Below are 18,793 nucleotides of genomic sequence, written 5' to 3' on the forward strand. Positions count from 1 at the left end.
CATGCCTATATCTGTGTCTCCCCCTCCTTTTACTCCTCCACCTCTTTTATTTTCGCATGACTATATGTACTTGTCACTTTTCCATGTGTTAGTTATGTCTTCTGAGCAGTTTGTCAGCTTTTGGACACCTTTGAAGGTGTTTTCTATGTGTTTCTATGTGTTTTTGTTTGCCTGCCATTGGTTTTAACGGTGTTCGACGAACAGTTCGACGAACAGTTCGGCGAACACACGGGTGTTCGACGAACCGAACTCGAACACTACGGGAGTGGCTCAACACTACCACCAACTCCCCAATTCTCAATGCACCAAAAAAGGCTAAGGAGTACGCTAATCTAAATAGTGCCACTTCAAAACTGGAACAACAGATCCTTTCTAACATTACTCCTAATCTTTCTAAACTAGTAAATGACAACGCTCTACGTTTATCCAAAACCTTACCTCTCCTTTTAAAAACTCTCAATGCTTGCTTCACCAAAAACAACTTAGTAACATCATTCAATCCCTGCCATTTAAAACTGAATGCCAAACCAGCTATAAATTTACTTACTCTGGACACGGACCAGCCAATTTCCGCTGCTTTTCCCACCAAAAACATAACTGCCATCATTCTGTCCTGCTCGTTCTCACAAGGGGCCCAACTCGATACCCAGCTTTGCCATACCCTTCACGATGCCTCGTATGACGACCGTGTTTTACTTGAAATAGATTCTCATATTAATCGACACGCTGTTCCATAATCAGCTGCCATAACTGTGTAGGGCATTCCTCTCCCTCGTCCATTGCGTCTGGTGCTAGTGCCCGGAAATGGTCCCACTGAAAATGAGGCAATGAATCCGCAATGGAATTTTGCATGCCTGGAACATGAACTGCTAAAATCCACGCATTCAATTCAAGACATCTTAGCACTAATTACCTGACCAGTTCAATTACCGGAGGTGAGGAAGTTGACAAAGTGTTAATCACCGCCACCACACTCATATTATTGCAGTGAAACCTCACTCTCAGGTTCCTGGACATTCTCCCCAAATTGAAACTGCCACCATTATGGGAAATAATTCTAACAGTACAAGGTTCTTTGTGAAACCCATGTCTTTCCATGACTTTGGCCATTTGCCGGCACTTCACCTGCCCTTACAATAGGCCCTATAACCGGCTCCGCCTGCAGCATCCGTCTAAATTTCACAATCAAAACTGTTCAAAACTTTGTGTTGAATCAATGACCTACCATTGTATTTTTCCAAAAAACATTTCCAAACTAGCAAATCCTCCCAGTGCTGTTTATTCAAGCCGATAAAATGGTGCGGTGCGCGAATACCAGCCGTCGCTGCAGACAACCTACGACAAAAAATTCTGCCCATCGGCATGATCCAACATGCAAAATTGTCTACCTAACAATGACTACAACTCCTTCAATGTGATCTTATGCATCCTCACTGCTCTGTCCACCTTATCCTTTAGCAGAGTCAACTTGTCTTCTGATAATTGACATTCCATCTTTCCGGAATCAATTTCAATTCCTAAAAAACTTAACATGGTGGTAGGTCCTTTAGTTTTTTCCTCTGCCAATGGAACACCAAAATTCTCTGTCACCCACACCATGGATCCTAACAAGTTTCTTCATACCAACGAATCTGGGGGACCAATGAACAAGAAATCATCCAAATAATGAATGACCGACTGCATGGTGACAAGATCCCTTACCACCCACTCCAAAAAGGAACTAAACATCTCAACTAAGGAACATGAAATTGCGCAGCCCATAGGCAAACATCTGTCTAGACAAAATTCTCCCTTCCAAAAACAACCCAACAATGGTATACTTTTTGGATGCACTGGAGGCAGCCTAAATGCTGATTCAATATCTGTCTTAGCTAACAAAGAATCACGTCCATACCTACGCACCCATTTTACTGCCGTATCGAATGATGTATATTCTACTGAACATAACTCCTGAGCAATCCCATCATTCACCAAAATCCCCTTAGAGTACCAAAAATGGTGAATTAACCAAAAGGTATTCGATTATTTTTTGGGTATCACTCCCAACGGTGAAATAATCACACCGCCAAGCGGTAAATCTTTATATGGTCCCGCCATCCGACCTAACTGAACTTCTTTTAATAATTTTTCACTAACCACCACTGGATACACCGATGCCGACCTCAAATTTTTGATTGAAAGAGGAACACTATAACCTGGTCGAGGAATCCTAAAACCGTTCGTAAATCCATCAAAAATAACAGCAGTCTTAAATTGGTCCGGATACCTACTTAGAAAGGGGGCCATCGCGTGAAGCCTCACCGGAGTCCAAAATGTTTCAGAAAGGGAAAAGGAAAGCCTTCAGTGGGTGCCGGTAAAAGGGGTTTTTACCGGCACCCACTGAAGGCTTTCCTTTTCCCTTTATGAAACATTTTGCTTCCCCATGTGAACTGCCATTACAATACGAGCACACATATTTGAATTTGAATTTCCAAATTTACACTGGCCATTGTGAAACTGCCAACACGTTCCACTCTTTTCTTTTTCACCATGTGCCCACTGAGTACTCCCCCCTTGACCAGATGTTTGTGCCCCACTGCTCCCGTGAAAGGACTGCCCATATCTCGCAGGTGCCATAACATTAAGCCAAAGCCCTATATTCTTCTGATCCCACCTAATCTTCTCCCTCTTGGAATGGCTGTCTTCCCACCATATTCCCTATGTATAATCCTCTTTTTCCTTCTCACAATACCCTCCCCCACTCCTCACTACCCAATCCCACTCCTCACCATCCTATAAAATGTATTGCCCTCCCAGCCAATCTCAGTCAGGTGGGGGCCTACAACTAGGTATGCCTGTCTTCTGCCCCCTTCTGTCTATGTAGTGATCCAGAGTTTGATTGTGCCCAGGTTGTGGGGTCCAGTTTGTCCTCTTTTTTTCTTTTCTTTTTTTTTTTTTTATGTGTCTTTCACATTGTCTTGTGATGTGATATCTGCATTGTTATAAAAGAATTCTTTGAGCCGTAATCTGCGGAAGAATTCTGCGATATCACTACTAAGCTGAGCCATATCAAGTTGTTTCGTAGGACAGAATGTTAGTCCCTTTGATAAAACATTAATTTCTCCCATGTTTCGCTCATATTGTGAGAGGTTCACAACAGAGGACGATGTATTAAAATTATTGTGTAATTTCGGCTTACCTTCAGCTACATTGAAAGCTGCTTTCTCCTGAGTCTGTCGAGTTTCTTTTTCTGATAATAAGGTGATTTTGCAATTTTTTTTTTAAATCCTGTAATGTCTTCTTGATTAGACATGAATCTGGTCCTTGTATTCAGTCCTGTAGAGAATTTATCTCCTTATGGATGATCCTCTTTTTGTTATAGAAAAATCAAATGAGGTGATTCTGCAGTCTCTCAGATGATCTATAGCAAAGTTTTTGTGAAAAATAGGTATTGTAGGTGAAAGGAGTTGGATTCCTTATCATGAGGCCTTTGGGAATTAAATTTTCCTTTTTGCATCCAGAGAAAGAAGATGTCACTGTTAATTTGTGCCAGTTTCTTCAGGAGGTTTTTCAGATCCATCTGTGATCGGTACATTGGGGTATCTTCCATTATCATGATGTACAATACAAAATTATATTTTGGTACAGTGTTAGCCAGAAAAATCTAAGGAAAAATCTTTTATGCCCAAAAATGACAAAAGTCTTTTAGCCAAAAAAGGTATCACTCCAAGAAAACTTTTGTCATTTTTGGGCATAAAAGTATTTACATAGATTTTTCAAACTTCCAATTGTTATATCCTTAAACCAGTAAGTAATGCTGTGCAAAATAATTAATAAATAACATTTACCATATGTCTACTTCACAACTGCATAATTTTTCAAATGTCATTTTGTTTTGTTATGCTGTTAGAAGGGTTAAAAGTTTAGCAGCAATTTTTCATTTTTTCAAGAAATATATAAAACCTGTGTCTTTAGGGACCTATTCATATTTAAATGGACTTTGAGGAACCTACATGTTGGAAACTCCCAAAAAGTGATACCATTTTAAAAATCGAACCCCTCAAATAATTCAAAACTGTGGTCAGGAAATCTGTTAACTCTTCAGGTGCTGCCCAGGAATTAATGCAGAGTGCAATGGAAAAATAAAACTTAAATTTTTCCTCTAAAATGTTGCTTTAGCCCCATATTTTTCCCTTTTACAAGGGACAGCATGAGAAAATTGACACCACAATTTGTTGCCGAAATAATTCTGAGCACGGTGAAATGCCACATGTACTCAATAACATCTGTTTGGACAAATTTCAATTTCAATGTTGCTTCTGCTCCAAATTTTTCATTTTTGCAAAAAGTTCCACAAAAGTGGTCCCCATAGTTTGTTACCCACTTTCTTTCTGAGAGCGACAATACCCTACATGTAGTCAAATAGTTTTATTTGGACGAATGGAAATTTGACATGTTTGCTCCTTCATCTCCCTCTTCCTTTCAACATCATATGTTGCAGAGGACATTGCAGAGTTACATACACATATAGTGGCATGTAAAAGTTTGGGCACCCCTGGCCTGGTCAAAATTACTGTTATTGTGAACAGTTAAGCAACTTGAAGATGAAATAGTCTCTAAAAGACCTAAGGTTAAAGATGGCACATTTTCTTTGTATTTTAAACAAAAAAAAAATATTGTTATTTTCTACATTTTAAAAATTCTAAAAAGGAAAGTGGGCGAATAAAAAAGTTTGGGCACCCTTGGAGAATTGTGTGCTCAGATATCTTTGACCATGGTTTCAGACCTTAATTAGCCTGTTAAGGTTATGGCTTGTTCACTTTCATCGTTAGGAAAGGGCAGATGATGCAAATTTCCCAGCTTTATAAAAACCAGGCCTCCTCTAACCTTGTGGCAAAAAACAACAGCCATAGGTTCTTCTAAGCAGCTGCCTAGCACTCTGAAAAAGAAAATGGTAGAGGCCCACAAGCAGGAGAAGGCTATAAGAAAATAGCAAAGTGTTTTCAAGTTGCCCTTTCCTCAGTTCGAAATGTAATTAAGCAATGGCAGTTAACAGGAACAGTGGAGGTCAAGTTAAGTTCTGGAAGACCAAGCAACATTTCAGTGAGAGCTGCTTGTAGGATTGTTAAATAGGTTAATCAGAATCCCTGCTTGACTGCAAAAGACCTTCAGAAAGATTTAGCCTTCATAGAAGTCATCATAAGAAAACCTCTCCTGCGTCCTCAACATAAAATTCAGTGTCAGTAGTATGCAAAAGAACATGTAAACAAGCCTGATGAATTATGGAAACAAGTTCTGTGGACTGATGAGGTTAAAACATAACTGTTTGGCCACAATGATCAAAGGTATGTGTGGATAAAAAATGGCACAGAATTTCAGGAAAAGAACATCTCACCAACCATTAAGCATGGGTGTCAATCAATCATGCTTTGGGGTTGTGTTGCAGCCAATGACACTGGGAACATTTCACAGGTAGAGGGAAGAATAGATTCAATGAAATTTCAAAAAATTCTTCATACAAATATAACACCATCTATAAAAAAGCTGAACTTCCAAACAGGATGGCTTCTACCAATGGAAAATGATTAGTGATGAGCAAGCATTCTCGTCACTGCTCGATACTTGCCCGAGCATCTCGCTGCTCAAGATGCTTGGCTCTCCTCAAGTATTTCTGGGATGCTCGGTTGGGAGCTTGGGTCCCCTCTCCGCATGTTGGGCGCTTTTTAGAGAGCCAATGAACATGCAGGAATTGCCTGCCATGCACTGTAATGCCGTAGCCAGGTTGGTTGTGGCATTACAGTGATTAGCTGACCGCATAGTCATCAGGTCTATATAAGACCTGGTGACCCTATACTCATCACAGTCTACCCCAGAAACAGGCCGAGTAGGGAGAGGTGCTGCTGAGTGAGGGAGAGGTTTGCTTGTTTATTAGTTAGTATAGGTATTCCACAACATATATATTATATTTATATATTATAAATAATGTTATCATATTATATATCCAACTGAACTAACAGTCCTTCTGAGGATGAATTCAGCTGCATATATTACTGGTGATAGCAGGAGTTAGGCAGGGTTTGTAGCAGTGTATACAGCACAATAGGGTCCACTGCATATTCTGTCTGCTACTGCAGCTGTAACATATCTACGTAGCCTGAATATCAGGGCTATTATTTTTTACCTTAATCCTGATTATTTGCTTAAAAAGCAATACAGTACTCCATTTTACTGCTCCATTTGCTTGTTAGCAGAATACAGGCAGATTTTTTTTTATTTTATTCACATTCACAATAATCGAGACATTTTTTGGAGTGTGCCAAATATTCCACTCCATTTAAAGTCAGCCATCTGTGTTTTATTGAACCTATTCACACTTGGTCGCTGACCAATACTGTACTACAAGGGCACAGCCTAAAACCGTGGCTGTCACACATCATCGCATATTACTGCGGTAATAATACAGACATTTTGTGGAGCGTGCCAAATATTCCACTCCTTTTAAAATGGTAAAGGTGTGTGGCAAGGGACGGGGAAGTGGATGTGATGGTGATGGTGCACGCAAAGGCCAGAACAGTGTGAAAAGGTTGTTGATTGGATAGCAGACAATGCTTCTAGTCACTTCCACCACAAAGAGACTCTTCCACACGGTCAAGTCTCAGTAGCCGTGAGTCTGAATCACATATTCCTAACCCTGATCCTCCTTCCTCCCACCATTCCGAGTGCCAGGAGACAACTGATCCCACGCTTGGACACTCTGAAGAGCTGTTCAATTTTCCGTTTATAGATTCAGGCCTCTCGCATGGCCAGCTTCATGCGAGGCAAGAGGAGATCACATGTAGCGATGCCGAAATATTTGAGCAGCCATGGTCACAAAAAGGCGACGATGGTAAAGTGCAATTCTGTCGCAAGAGGTGAATGATGATAATGGTGAGACAAAATTGCCAGAAAGTCAGGAGGAGGACCAGGGTGTGGAAGTGGAAGACTAGGTGGTGGACAATGAAGTCACTGACCCAAGCTGGCAAGGTGACATGCAAAGCGAGGACAGCAGCACACAGGGGGAGGGAGGTGTAGAACCACAACAGGTAGGAACAAGCAGTGTGGTGGCCACAGACACAAGGTCGGTAACTGTTCCCCAGAACACCAACACGGCAGAAGTTGCAAGTACAACTGTTAGGTCTTCACGAGTCTAGTTGTTATTTAAAGATTGTCCAGATAACCCCAAAAAGGCCATTTGCAACATCTGTCAGGCCAGAATCAGCAGGGACAGCTAAATTACCAGCCTGACCACCACCAGCATGCTCAGGCACATGACAGCAAAGCACCTGATGAGGTGGGCCGAATGCCAGGGTCCGGAAACCGTGTCTGTGGGTGCACGTCCATGTCCTTGTCCCAGTGCAGTGTTCAATTATCCCTACCCTAGTCCTTGGAACGCAAGCACAAATACGCAGCCAACGCCCAACAGGCCACATTACTAAACTCACATATTTCTCGAATGCTTGCGCTCAAAATGCTGCCTTTTAGGCTCGTGGAGATGGAAGCTTTCCACAACCTGATGGCGGCGGCCATCCCTCGGTACTCGATCCCCAGCCGCCACTATTTCTCCAGGTGTTCCGTCCCCGCATTATACAAGCACATGTCCCCGAACATTAGCCATGCCCTCAACAACGCAGTTACTGGGAAGGTCCACCTAACCACGGACACTGTGAAGGGTGTTTCAGAAGTGACAGTGGGTTGCAGGAAATCTCTACATTTGGCATTACAGACATCTTCTGGAGCTTGAGAATGTATGTGCATTTGTCTGGAGTCATCTAAAGCTAAGCAATTTCCCCCTGTTTGTCATCCCTTGTTGTCTTTAGTGTTCAGTGAGGATCGACTAGTGCTCATCTCCTCCCTTCCCTAGCCTTAGCCATATGCCAGGGAAAGACAGGGCGAGGCATGCATGCAGCGATTGGTCAAGAGCCAATATAGGGTCATTAGGGGAGACAGGGTGACACTAGACCAGCCTAGGAGGTCTCCACTCCCCCCTTTCCCTAGAGTCTGGGCTTCCTTTCCCTCTTCCCTTTGTGTTGCACTAAGTCTTTCTCACACTTTGCGTGACAGACATGTAGACAAGTGCTTGTGTCCAGGGACGGTACATCTCGCTGATGGCACACTGGGTTAAAATAGTGGAAGGCGGGACCCAGTTGGACCTTGGGATGGAACACGCCGCCGAGGATTGCGGGCCCTGGGTCAATCAGGGTTGCCCCCACATTCTACAGCTCCTGCACCCCCTCCTCAGCCTCCATCTTTGAAATGACCACATCAGTCGGAACCTGGAATCACTGTAGCACTGCCTCGACCAAGCGGCAACAGGCACTGCTGAAGTTAATATGCTTAGGGGACAAACCGCACACCTCTGAAGAGTTGTTGACAGCTGTAACAGGGCAGGCAGATCTGTGGCTGTCACCACTGAACCTACAGCCAGGCATGGTCATGTGTGACAATGGCCGGAACCTGGTGGCGTCTCTGAAGCTAGGCAACCTCACACACGTACCATGCCTGGTCCATGTGCTCAACCTAGTGGTTCAGCGGTTTCTCAAAACCTATCTGGATCTGCCTGATCTGCTTGTCAAAGTATGCCGCATGTGTGCCCATTTCAGAAAGTCAGCTACAGCTTCTGCCATCCTTGCTGTGCTTCAGCAGCATTTGCAGCTTCCAGCTCACCGACTGGTGTGCGATGTCACCATCATTGGAACTCAACGTTGCAGATGTTGGGAAGGATTTGTGAGCAGAAAAGGGCAGTTGTTGAGTACCAGCTTCAACACGCCCATCGGCGTTCAGGTCAGCCTTCACACATAAGAACTGAGGAGTGGGCATGGTTGTCAGATATCTGTGTCATCCTCCAAAACTTTGAGGACTCCACCAAGATGGTGAGCGGCGATGACGCCATAATTAGAGTCACCATCCCACTTCTCTGTCTTCTGAAATGCTCGCTGCTCACAATTAAAGAGAAGGCATTGCAGGCGCAGCACGATGGGATGGAGCAAGGAACCATACAAGGTGATGCCACACAGCCCAGCCTCATCTCACCCCAATGCGGATTGGGTGTTAATGGGAAGGATGAGGATGAGGAGGAATAGGAGTTGGTTTCCTGTGCTACAGACGGTACTACTCACACCACATTCATACCGTCTGTTCAGCATGGATGGCCTGAGGAAAGAGAGAATGAAGAGGAGACAATGGACAGTCGTTCTTTTGTTCAGGACAGGGAAGACTTGGCTGGTGGCAGTCTACACATTTGGCTGACTTTATGTTCCACTGCCTTTCCCCTGACCCTCGCGTTGTACGCATTTTGTACGACAGTAATTACTGGTTGGTCAAACTTCTAGACCCACACTACAAAGAGAATTTTCTATCTCTCATTAAAGTGGCGGAGAGGTCTAGTAAAATCTTGCAGTACCAGAAGGCCCTTGTTGTGGAATTGTTTAAAAAATTCCCATCTGAAAACGCTGGTGGCAGAGGTCACAGTTCCTTTGACAACCAAGGAGTTCAGATGAGGGAGACACAAATACAATGCAGAAGAGGCAGGGGAACACTGTCAAAGGTGTGGGACAGTTTTATCAGACCCTCCCAGAGCCCAGGCCCTGATGCACGACGTATTCTGACAAGGAGGGAAAAGTTTTGGAAGATGCTGAAGAACTACCTTGCCGACCATACCAACATCTTCTGTGATTCCTCTGTGCCTTAAAATTATTGGGTATCCCAACTGGACATGTGGCAAGAACTGGCTGTCTACGCCTTGGAGGTCCTGGGTCACCCACCTGTCAACTGAAAATGCTGACAGGCTGACTCTTATAAAAATGAACAAGGGCTGGATTGGGCCAGATTTCTCAACACCACTGTATGATAGCAGTGGAGCATAAAGTCAAATCCAGTGCTTTTTTTGGGAGGTCTATTCACCTGTAGTGTTGAGCCACCCCCGTAGTGTTCGGGTTCGGTTCGGTTCGTCGAACACCGGGATGTTCGAGGAACTGTTCGTTGAACTGTTCGTCGAACACCTTAGAACACCGTCGAACACCGTTAAAACCAATGGCAGGCAAACAAAAACACATAGAAACACATAGAAAACACCTGCAAAGGTGTCCAAAAGCTGACAAACTGCTCAGAAGACACTCTCTTTAAAAAAGCCGGCCGGCAAATTCAGCAGCGGCATACACCGGTACCCGACAATTTAGACAAGAAGGAATAGAGCATCACACATAGATTAGATAGATAGAAACATGTCAGTCACACATATAAGAAGCACAGTGACAGTGTTGGTTACTGCACTTGTCATTTAGTGTAAAGGATTTATTAAAAAAAATATTAGTGTTTTCATGCACCGTCTCTTTAAAAAAGCCGGCCGGCAATTCAGCATCTGTACCCGACAATTTAGAACAGAAAGAATAGAGCTTCACACATAGATTAGATAGATAGAAACATGTCAGTCACATATATAATAAGTACAGTGATAGTGTTGCTTACTGTACTTGTCATTTAGTGTAAAGGATTTATTTAAAAAAATAATAGTGTTTTCATGCACTGTCTCTTTAAAAAAGCCGGCCGGCAATTCAGCAGCGGTACCCGACAATTTAGAACAGAAAGATAGAGCATCACACATAGATTAGATAGATAGAAACATGTCAGTCACATATATATGAAGTACAGTGATAGTGTTGGTTACTGTACTTGTCATTTAGTATTAAAATAAAGGATTTATTATTAAAAAAAATTGGCGTGGGGTTCCCCTTAATTTTAGGCTCTAGCGGAGGTTAAGCAGACGGCTGGGGCAGATGTTTGAAGCCTGGGAAGGGGGTAATACCCACGGAGCTTCCCAGGCTACTAATATCAGCCCCCAGCTGAATACATAGCCTTTACTAGCTATTAAAATGGGTGACCCCCCCAAAAAAATGACGTGGGGTCCCCCCTAATTTAATAGCTAGCAAAGGCTAGGCAGACAGCTGGGGGCTGATATTAATAGCCCAGGAAGGGAGCCATGAATATTGGCCCCCTCCCAGGCTAGAAACACCAGCCGTCAGCCGCCCCAGAAATGGCGCATTCATAGGATGCGCCAATTCTGGCACTTAGCTTCGCTCTTCCACGCTGCCCTGGTGCGGTGGCAGGGGGTAATAGGGTTGGGGTTGATGTCAGCTTATAATGCCAGCTGACATCAAGCCCAGGTTAGTAATGGAGAGGCGTCTATAAGACACCCCCATTACTAACCCCATAGTCAAAGTTAAAAAAAACACAAACACCCAGAATAAAGTCCTTTAATTGAAATAAAGACACAATCCTTTATTGTTCTAAATTAAACCATACTTACCATCACGCCCATTCCAGCTGAAGCCAACGATCTCCTGAAATAAAAGAAAAATAATAAAGCAACATCATCCTTACCTTTCCATGGTTCCCATGACAGCTTCAGCTCTGCTACATCGAGATGACAGGCTGGACCGCAGCAGAACGTTGCCATCCAGCCTGTCATCCCGCAGACACTGAGAAGTGCAGGCTTGCTTGCGCTCCACAGTGTCTCTCTGTGAGGGCATCCAGATGAGCCGAGTTAATGTCCAATGAACTCGGCTCACCTCATGCACGTCACTGACAGCGTGGGAAAATTCTCCTGCACTCAGCGCTTCAGTGTGGGAGAATTCTCACACTGAAGCGCTGAGTGCAGGAGAATTCTCCCACGCTGTCAGTGACGTGCAGGAGGTGAGCTGAGTTCATTGGACATGAGCTCACCTTATGCACGTCACTGACAGCGTGGGAAAATTCTCCTGCACTCAGCGCTTCAGCGTGGGAGAATTCTCACGCTGAAGCGCTGAGTGCAGGAGAATTCTCCCACGCTGTCAGTGACGTGCAGGAGGTGAGCTGAGTTCATTGGACATGAGCTCACCTTATGCACGTCACTGACAGCGTGGGAGAATTCTCCTGCACTCACCGCTTCAGCGTGAGAATTTTCCCACGCTGTCAGTGACGTGCATGAGGTGAGCCGAGTTCATTGGACATGAACTCGGCTCATCTGGATGTCGTCACAGAGAGACGCTGAGCAGCGCAAGCAAGCCTGCGCTTCTCAGTGTCTGCGGGATGACAGGCTGGATGGCAGCGTTCTGCTGCGGTCCAGCCTGTCATCTCGATGTAGCAGAGCTGAAGCTGTCGTGGGAACCATGGAAAGGTAAGGATGAGGTTGCTTTATTATTTTTCTTTTATTGCAGGAGATCGTTGGCTTCAGCTGGAATGGGCGTGACGGTAAGTATGGTTTAATTTAGAACAATAAAGGATTGTGTCTTTATTTCAATTAAAGGACTTTATTCTGGGTGTTTGTGTTTTTTTTAACTTTGACTATGGGGTTAGTAATGGGGGTGTCTTATAGACGCCTCTCCATTACTAACCTGGGCTTGATGTCAGCTGGCATTATAAGCTGACATCAACCCCAACCCTATTACCCCCTGCCACCGCACCAGGGCAGCGTGGAAGAGCGAGGCTAAGTGCCAGAATTGGCGCATCCTATGAATGCGCCATTTCTGGGGCGGCTGACGGCTGGTGTTTCTAGCCTGGGAGGGGGCCAATATTCATGGCTCCCTTCCTGGGCTATTAATATCAGCCCCCAGCTGTCTGCCTAGCCTTTGCTAGCTATTAAATTAGGGGGGACCCCACGTCATTTTTTTTGGGGGGGTCCCCCATTTTAATAGCTAGTAAAGGCTATGCATTCAGCTGGGGGCTGATATTAGTAGCCTGGGAAGCTCCGTGGGTATTACCCCCTTCCCAGGCTTCAAACATCTGCCCCAGCCGTCTGCTTAACCTCCGCTAGAGCCTAAAATTAAGGGGAAACCCACGCCAATTTTTTTAATAATAAATCCTTTATTTTAATACTAAATGACAAGTACAGTAACCAACACTATCACTGTACTTCATATATATGTGACTGACATGTTTCTATCTATCTAATCTATGTGTGATGCTCTATTCTTTCTGTTATAAATTGTCGGGTACAGATGCTGAATTGCCGGCCGGCTTTTTTAAAGAGACGGTGCATGAAAACACTATTATTTTTTTTGATAAATCCTTTACGCTAAATGACAAGTACAGTAAGCAACACTGTCACTGTACTTCATATATATGTGACTGACATGTTTCTATCTATCTAATCTATGTGTGAAGCTCTATTCTTTCGGTTCTAAATTGTCGGGTACAGGTGTATGCCGCTGCTGAATTGCCGGCTTTTCATGTTTCACTGTTGGCACTGTTCCCATCGATTTGGGCAATCACTGTAATGCCACAACCACCATGGCTGTGGCATTACAGTGAGTGGCAGACAATCCCTGCATGATTGGTGCTCTAAATAGCACCAGACATGCAGGACACGCTTTTGGTGCACGAACAGTTATCGAACATAACCTCGAACAGCCGAATTTTTTGCAAATCGTTCGGGTTCGTCGAACAACTCGAACACCGCCCAAAACAGCTCGAATTTGAGATTGGCGAACAGTTCTAGTCGAACACCGCTCATCTCTATTCACCTGCACCTCTTCACACCCAGACATGGGTGTACACTTCCTGATTTTGGCTATTTTCTGTTGTCCTCCTCCTTCTCCTCATCCTCCACCACCATATCACCGGATGACCGTGATGCAACACCCACAGAATTTTTTTAAGAGTGTTTATGATGCTCGTCGGCCTACCTCTAACATTCTGTATGATATACAGTATGTTCATATATACCCCCCGGGAGTAAATGTTTTTCAGCCCCTAAGTGCTTGGGCATTACCAATAGAGGAGACCCATTCCTTTACAATGGTAACATTTTTTTTAATGGGGACTCCCTCTACGTCTCTTCAAAGGGGTATTGGAGTGTGTCCAATTTTTTGCCAGCCCTTGTAGTCACTGCATGGGCACTACCAGTATAGGAGACTTACTCCTTTATAATGGGAACATTTTTTTTACTGAGGTCCTCCTCTATGTCTCTTCAAAGGGGTATTGGAGTGCATCCTAAGCTTTGGCAGTCCTTGCAGTCACTGCATACGCAATAACAGTATAGGAGACTCACTTATTAATAATGGGAACATCAAAGCATAGCCAGCTGATGGCTCTCTAACAATAGCGAGGGCTGACTGCTGGCCTTTTAAGAATAGTAAGGGCCGTCTGATGGCCCTATAAAAATAGGCTTTATAACTTATAGAGTATAGGAGACCCGCTTCTTAGTAATGGGAACATTTTTTTAACTGAGCCCCTCCTCTGTGTCTTCAAATTGGTATTGGGGTTTTTCCAAAATGTAGGCAGCCGTTGCAATCACTGCATACGCTATAACTGTGTAGTAGAACCGCTCCTTTATAATGGGAACATTTTTTTACTGAGGCTCTCCTCTATGTCTTCAAATTGGTATTGGGGTTTTTTCCAAAATTTGGTCAGTCCTTTCAGTCTCTGTATACGCAATAACAGTGTAGAAGACCCGCTCCTTAATAATGGGAAATTATTTTTTTAAATCAGGCCCTCTCTATCTCTTCAAAGGGGTATTGGGGTTTCGCCAAATTTTGGGCAGCCCTTTCAGTCACTGCTTACGCAATAACAGTATTGAAGACCCATTCCTTAATAATGGGAACAACAAAGCATAGCCAGCTGATGGCCCTCTAACAATAGTGAGGGCCTGCTGATCGTCCTATAAAAATAGGGTTTGTGACTTTGAGTCCCTCCATCATAAATGAAACAGGATGTATCTGATCATGTCTGACACATCTCATGGCCAGATAAAATGACAGTTACTAGTAAATGTATTTTTCCACGTTGAAAGCAATGCAAAAGTGCAGAAACTCACCAAAAACGCTACATTTGAACATAGCCCAAGGTGTGGAGGGGTATTTTTGGTTTTGGTTATTTATTTTGCCTTATATACAAGTCATTACACTGGAAAGGATGTTCCTTAACATTTTTCCCAGGAAAATCCATTTTGGTTTCGTTTTTTGTATGTTTTATTGTGAGCCCGTAAAAGTGGTTTAATACTCTGACAACATTGTTGACAGCAGTGACCTGGAGTCAGAGATGCTTCCAGGGGTCTCCCCCATGCTGTTTCCATGTTTTTTGAGCACTGTTCCCATCGATTTCTGCAATTTTTAGGTCCTCTGCAGACCACCGTGGGGGGGGCCTGCCAGAAAAGTGCTTGAGTTTCCCATAGACTTAAATTGGGCTCGTTGCTCGGGTCGAGCACCCAAGTATTCCAATGTGCTCGACCCGAACAACGAGCACCCAAGCATTTTAGTGCTCGCTCATCACTAATAATGATCCTAAACACACATCAAAGTCCACAATAGACAACCTCAAAAGGCACAAGCTAAAGGTTTTACAATGGCCCTTACAGTTCCCTGTTCTGAACATCATTGAAAATCTGTGGCTAGACCTCAAAATAGCAGTGCATGCAACAAAATCCAGGAATCTCACAAAACTGGAAGAATTTTACAAGGAAAAATGGATGAAATCCCTTAAACAAGATTTGAAAGACTCTTGGCTGGCTACAAAAAGCATATGCAAGCTGTGATACTTTCAAAAGTAGGTGATACTAGGTACTAACCATTCAGGGTGCCCAAAGTTTTGCATCGGCCCATTTTCCTTTTTGTAATTTTTAAAATATAAAAGATGAAAATGTATTTTTTTTGCCTAAAATACAAAGGAAATATGTCATCTTTAACTTTTAGAGATCATTTAATCTTCAACTTGCTGAACTGTTCACAATAACAGTAATTTTGACCAGGGGTGCCCAAAACTTTACATGACGCTGTACATGCACAGCAGTTAGTGTATTATTTCTCATAAAAACAAAAAGAATGGACATGTAAATTTAACATGTTTGATCATTCACCTCCATCATCTGTTGCAGAGGACATGGCAGAGCTACATACACATACAGTGCTGCTCACCATTATTGGTACCCCTTCATTTTTTTCATAGACTGTACAATATCTTTAGAAATAAATGGAAATGTACCAAAGTTATATCCTCAGGATTTTTTAATTAGTGGTCCAATGTAATACACCAATAAAATATTGTTTTTCAACTTAGATGTTGCAATTGCTAAGAAAAAAACATAATAAACAGCATGTGCCGCAATAAAGGCACCCCTAATTAATACTTGGTTGCACACCCTTTGACATTGATGATAGCCTCCAACTGTTTCTTGTAGCCATCTATAAGCTTCTTACACTTTCCAGCTGGAATTTTCTCCCACTCTTCCTTTGCAGTTTGTTCAAGCTCTTGAATGTTTGTAGGGTTCTTTTTCCCAATGGCAGATTTCAGTTCACCCCAAAGATTTTCAATGGGATCGAGGTCAGGACTCATTGCTGGCCATTTTAAAATGGTCCATTTTTTCTTTTTCAACCATTCCTGTGTACTTTTGGATGTGTGCTTTGGATCATTTTCTTGCTGGAGGACCCAGGATCTGTTAGAACCTTGCTGTTAGGTTTTTTTTCCTTTGCTGGTCACATGACCTTGTTGGCCTATTTAATCCTGCTCCGCCCTTCTGGCTTTGCTGGACTTCATTGTATATCTACTTTCTAGCTAGCCTGTGCTCTGTATCTAACTCTGTTAGTTTGCTTGGTCTACGGACCTCTATGTTCTATCTATTTTGTTTGTTCGTCTGTCTGCTACTATTTCTGTTAGGAGGTGTCCCATATTCCTCCCAGTCCTTAGTACTTGTAGGGATTCCCTCCCCACATCTATAGGTCTCCGTACAGACTAGATTAGGACTTTAGCAGGTCTGATCGCAGGATCAGGTTCCCTGTTGCAACCTAGTGATTCATGCTTCAGATCAGTGGATAGTTTTTTTTCTGCTTTGGGACTATTATATGATGATCCTGACCGTGTCGCATCAGCTGAGACTGAGTTGAGACGTTTAAAACAAGGATCAGGTAATGTGGAAAAATATTGTACACATTTTCGTCGTTGGTCCACTCAAACAGGGTGGAACGATTCTGCTCTGAAAAGTCTATTTCTTGCTGGGCTCAGTGAAAGGGTTAAAGACCTGCTAATTGCTTATCCTACACCTGAGGATTTGCAACAGGCTATGCAATTAGCTATACGGGTGGATAGAAGACTGCGTGCTAGGGTTAATGAGAGCAAATCCTCTGCTATGTCAGTTTCTGGTTATGATAATGTGTGTACTAACAGTGGTGAACCGATGGAGATTGGATCGGTGGCACCTCGCTCTCAAGAAAAAGACCGTCGTTTTTCGGAAGGCTTGTGTTTCTATTGCGGAAAATCTGGTCATTTGATTAAAGGCTGTGAGCTTCGTATGAAGAAAGAAAAAAAAAATGGTCAGTCACGCCCGTATTGCCTGTTTAAATTCCAAGGGTATATTTTTAGCTGCTTCCACGATTGCTCAGGAAAAATTAATGGAATTTCGGGTGTTTGTTGATTGCGGGTCTACACTGAATGTAATTGATGGGGGATTCGTGGAAAAACTCAATTTAAAACCTGAACCTTTATCATCCCCCATTGCTGTGGTTTCTGTGGATGGTTCCCCTTTGAAGAATATTACTCTCAAGGTCAGTGAATTTCCTCTCACCATTAATGGTGTTCACCATGAGAAATTGGATTTGGTAGTGTTGAATAACTTGCCTTCTCCAGTAATATTGGGTTTGCCCTGGTTAAAATTTCACAATCCTGTACTGGATTGGTCTACCAGTGAAATTAAATCCTGGAGCCATAAATGTTATGACAAGTGTTGTAACGGGCGTATTGCAGCTTTGGATAGGGGAGAATTGCCTGTTCCTATTCAGGATTTTTGGAGAGTTTTTTCTGAGAAAGAATCGCAGGTTTTGCCTCCCCATAGAGACTATGATTGTTCTATTGAATTTGTCCCTGGAGCGACTCTTCCTAAGAGTCGTTTATTTAACCTTACTATTCCTGAGAGGAAGGCTTTGGAGGAATACATACAGACAAGCTTGGCCGCCGGTCACATTAGGCCCTCTAAGTCTCCTGTGGCAGTTGGATTTTTTTTTGTAAAAAAAAAGGACGGCGGTTTACGTCCTTGTCTGGATTTTCGTGAGATTAACAAAATTACGGTACGCAATCCTTACCCACTGCCATTGATTCCTGATCTGTTTAACCAGTTATTGGGGGCCAAGTGGTTCTAAATTGACCTTAAGGGGGCATACAATCTGTTGCGCATGAAGGAGGGTGATGAATGGAAGACTGCTTTTAACACTCCTGTGGGTCATTTTGAGAATCTGGTTATGCCTTTTGGTCTTACTAATGCTCCTGCATTTTTTCAGAATCTGATTAATGACATCCTTAGACCTTTGATCGGTAAAAATGTGGTTGTGTATTTGGATGACATTTTGATTTATTCGCCAGATCTGGAGTCTCATTGGCGGAGCGTGCGTGAGGTATTACAGTTATTAATGGACAATTCGCTTTTTGCTAAGCTGGAGAAATGTGAGTTCGCTTTACAGAGAATTAGTTTTTTGGGCTACATTATCTCCAGCAAAGGTTTTGAGATGGATCCGGTTAAGGTTCAGGCTGTGCAGGAATGGCCTAGGCCTATTGGTTTGAAATCGATACAGAGGTTTTTGGGTTTCGCCAATTACTATAGAAAATTCATAAAAAATTTTTCTAGTATTGTCAAACCTCTGACTGATCTCACCAGGAAAGGTGCTGATGCGGTTCAGTGGTCTTCTGAGGCCATTGAAGCTTTTGTGTATCTCAAAGAGAGGTTCACCTCTGCTCCCATCCTTATGCAGCCTGATGTTACTAGGCCGTTTTTGGTTGAGGTTGATGCTTCCTCTGTGGGGGTTGGCGCAGTATTGTCTCA

This window comes from Phyllobates terribilis, unplaced genomic scaffold, assembly GCF_046119375.1.
Source record: "Phyllobates terribilis strain yellow unplaced genomic scaffold, ASM4611937v1 Scaffold_7__3_contigs__length_470593459, whole genome shotgun sequence".
In the NCBI taxonomy this organism is placed as follows: domain Eukaryota; kingdom Metazoa; phylum Chordata; class Amphibia; order Anura; family Dendrobatidae; genus Phyllobates; species Phyllobates terribilis.